The 4352-nt window shown below is 30.1% G+C and overlaps 1 long non-coding RNA gene across 1 annotated transcript; it reads left to right on the top strand.

Moving 5' to 3' along the window:
- Positions 1-405: 405 nt before the first annotated feature.
- Positions 406-1937, top strand: LOC106797528 (uncharacterized). The gene is made up of 4 exons (XR_003265807.2): positions 406-900; positions 979-1085; positions 1172-1522; positions 1621-1937. It is a non-coding gene; the product is annotated as an uncharacterized lncRNA (long non-coding RNA).
- The last annotated feature ends 2415 nt before the right edge of the window (positions 1938-4352 follow it).

Genomic DNA, 4352 nt, shown 5'->3' with positions numbered 1-4352 from the left:
GTGGTTGTTACTGCTTGTTCTCCTTATTGATTGCGTTTTTCTTGGTGTTCACTGCGTTTGTCTTCTTCTTCATTGGCATTTTCTGCGTGTGTTCATTGTGTTTTTCTTGGTGTTCTACGAAAATGAGGCATACAGATTGGCAATCCATATATGATTTTTTATAAAAAAATTATGGGTTTTGTTAGTTAAAAGCCATACGAATTGCCAATCCATATGACTTGTTTTTTTAAAAGAAATTTATGTCATACGGATTGACAATTCATATGCTTTTTTTTTAAAAAAAAAATTCTCATACGGATTGACAATCCATATAGCTTTTTTTTTAAAAAAAAAATTTGTCATACGGATTGCCGTATGGCTTTTTTTTTTAATTTTTTTTCCGTCATATGGATTGTCAATTCGTATAGCTTTTTTTTTAAAAAAAAAAATTGTCATACAGATTGTCAATCCGTATGGCTTTTTTTTAAAAGATTTCCTGTCTTAAGGATTAGCAATCCGTAGATTAGCAATCCATATGGCTCATATGGATTGCTAATCTGTAAGAGTTTTTTTAAAAACAATCATTTTTTAAAAGAAAAAAATAGGAATAACGAAAAATATTTATATTCATTTTAGTTTGTTTATTATTAATTTTATGAATGATTTATTTATTTATTGAGTTTATCTAAGAAATGTTAGTAGGATTAGATTACAATTTAGAGTAGATTAGATTAGATTTTTAAAACAAACATTAGATTTTAGAAAGAAAAATTAGATTAGAAACAAGAAAATGTTAGTAGAACAAAAATACTAAAATATTATTTTGTCAAATATATTTCAGAATGTCACGCTCTCGTGCGACGTCATCACGTTGGACCAGCCTCAATAAGGAACTGGAATAGCTTCTTGCGAATGTGCCTAGTAAGAATTATCATATAGTTACTTGAATGTTAATTCTGTTTTGTGCTTGAATGCCTGTTAATTGCTCGATTATGTCAGAATTAACCATTGACGAGCACAGAGAGTGGAGGGAAATGACAAACATGATGCAGAATGTCGCGGCTTCACTAGAGGCTTTTTTCCAGACCGTTCACATCAGGGACCAGGTCATGTTCATTTTGATTTAATTAACATTTGATTTTTCTGTTATTTCGTATAACTAACCAACCTTACTTTGTGATATGACATGTAGATTTTCGGTGAAGTTAGTAAGGTATATGCTGTCAAGTGGAATGACGTACTGGACGGTGTATGACATTTGGTTGACAAAGACGGAAATTATCATAACGTTGTGTACAATAAAGATCTGGATAAACCAACCATTGTAGCAGGGTGGACAACACTATGAGATTTTTACCAGTTGACCGGAGATCATCTAGTATCCTTGCATCATTATGGTAACAGTGTAATTTTTCTTACCATATTCAAGATCATTTGCCTGCCCAAATCATTCCCAAGATGACACTCTTTATACCATCAAGTGTCAGGTTCTATTACCTTCAAGGTTTATCTCACTGAGCAGAAAGTTACCTGTAGCAGTCTGGTAAATAACTTCCTAATTTAGTTGTCAGCATTTCTTTATTTTTCAAGTTTTAAATTTCATAACATAAATTGTTGACATAACATTTCTTTATTTGTCAGGACGTTCCAAGTAGCATGTATTATTTTCTTAAAGACAAAGGCTGGACGCATTTGCACTTGGAGGACGTTGCTGAATGTCGACTCGTGTTCAATCATTTTAGGAAGACACTTAAAATTGGAGTCGGATGGAAACATTTATGCGAGACCTTGTCATTGACCGTTGACATGGGAATAGTTTTTGAATTCATTGATCCCAATGTTAATCGTGTGCTCTATTGGGCGTATTTATGAATAATTTAGGATTTTGAACATTTAATTACTTTGAACATTTTAATTATTATGAACATTTTAATTATATATTAGTTGTTTTATAATAATTGTTTTATCATGTGTTGATTCTAAATTTGTTACAACAATGTTCTTATATATAATAGTTGTTTTGTCATGTATATTATTATCCCATTGTTTTTGAAAAAAATTGGTCATGTTTTTGAATTAAATTATTTTTAATTAATGACTAAATGAATTTTTTTTTTATCATTGTTAAATCTAACCAATTACTAAATTAATCATTAAAATAATTTTCTTTTATCATTGCAAAATTTTGTAATTCACATGACCATAACTGAATTAAATTTTTCTAATTGATTTGTTTTAAGAAATAACTGAATTAAAATTTTCTAATTGATTTGCTTTAAGCAATAACTTAATTAAATTTGTTTAATTGATTTAATTTATCATTGTAAAATTTAAAAGAAAAAAATTAAAAATGATTTGGCCGTACGGATTGGCAATCCGTATGCCCATATGGATAACAAGATGGTAACACTCCGTACACTCCTTTGGTTGAACATTCGAGGACTTGCTCTTCTCACTTCACTATTTAACGCTGATTATTTGTTGTTTCTTTAATTTATTTATTTAATTGTCGCTTTTTGCTTGTAATGCTACTATATCACGTTGATGGCATGAATCTCTTCCTACAAATGTCGATTTTGTTATATATATGTAGTTTAACCTGTGATCTAGAATTACAGGCTGAATGGACTTACTAGTATGTCTTGAACTGTTTTAAAATTGAAATCCTTGTATAATTTTTTCCCCTCAGTGGTAAAATTATTTGTAATTTTGGATATTATGGTGTAGCTTATGCTACATTTTGTTGTTTTTGTTCATCTTGATTTAAGCTATGTAGCTTTGAATGTTTAATGTAATCAAGAATTAGTGTCATGCTTGATTATACGAGCAATTTACTTTCCAAATGCCAATTGTGATGGTGATGGTGAGGGTGGGATGGGGTTTGGCAGAGGTCACAGACACATTCCCTTGTGAAAAATGAAAAAATAAAATAAACAATGAATTATAACTTTTGGGTTAGGAAAAAGAAGAATTCACTTGGGAATGGGGTTGGTATATTCTCTTTCTATCAGTTCTTCACTTCCCCTCTGCCCTTAATTCTCTCTATTCTTTTTTTAATTTATCCAACAGGTTGTCCTTGCTGCATCCATTGTGAGCAAATCTGGGAAAGGTGAGTTCTCTGCAGCCCTCTACACCTGACTCATTCCATCCTTGTTGGGATTATTTTCACTGATAGTGTGTGTTAGGCTAGTTCCTTTTTTTAGTTGTTGTATTAATTATAACCTCAATAACTGATAATTTCACCAAAGGGGTGAGAAACACATTAGACACATTGCCCATTCAAGGTTCATATTTTTAGAATATAATTATAGAGTCTGGACATGTGGTCTTTTTTTTAAAAAAAAATATTATTTGAATTTTGAACACCCATAAGCTGTAACTGTGTTACTTATCCTTCACCATTAAAAAATAAGATGACCTATATTCCTTTGCTATTTAGGTGAAACTATAGTTAACTTCCTTTTTAGTAATATGAATTCCAGGCTATATAGTTTTGGAAAATATATTATATTAATTCCTGTTCCAGGAGGGGTAATTGCTTTCCAGCCATATATGTATTAATGAGACATGTGAGTAGTCTGCTGTGAAAGTCGTATCTTTTGGCATAAAAGATAATGGTGAAAAGAAATTTTTTGAGTGGATCGATGCTTACTTGTTATCTATCTTTGTGGTGTTGAAACTTGAAAGTTTTGTTTGTCTTCTTAGTATTGCTATTTTGAAGAGCTGAACTTGCCTTGTTGTCTTTGTTTTTACGATGCAGAGATTAGGCTGCTTATAACATGTACCTGTGTCATAGTTATTAGTAACTAGGAAATTGGAACTTACTGTCTCAGTAGCTAAGTAGCTCTTGATGCTGACATATGCTTTAGAATATGGCTAGGTATTGTTTTTATTGACCAAGGTTGTGAATGATTTATTCTTTTTTTGTGATACTAAATGTTTATCCTATGTACGTCATATCATGGTAGTGTATACACAATACAATATTATGTGTTGTAAGATCAACCTTTAGGTTACTAGTTTTTGTTATTTTGTTGATACATCTTAATTTTATGTTCCAGCTATTAATTTCTTCATTTACAAAACTTTACTCTATAGTTATACCGCTAGCAAAATAGAGAACTCATTATATAAACAAAAGAGCACAACATGCAAACACCCAATAGCTAAAGTTAATAAACTCTAACGTACATATATTATTTATTCTGATTACTCCCTAAATTCAACATGTCATTGTCTCCTCATTTTAATTTAAATTAAAAATGTTAATTTATTAATATATATTATAATATAATTGTTTTCATATATTATTTATTTATTTTATATATTATAATCTGAATTTTCATAAATTAAACTTGTTTTGCAATTGATTC

This window comes from Glycine max, chromosome 19 (assembly GCF_000004515.6).
Source record: "Glycine max cultivar Williams 82 chromosome 19, Glycine_max_v4.0, whole genome shotgun sequence".
Lineage (NCBI taxonomy): Eukaryota > Viridiplantae > Streptophyta > Magnoliopsida > Fabales > Fabaceae > Glycine > Glycine max.
Note: the sequence above shows the minus strand (reverse complement) of the source record. Positions and strands in the feature narration are given on the sequence as shown.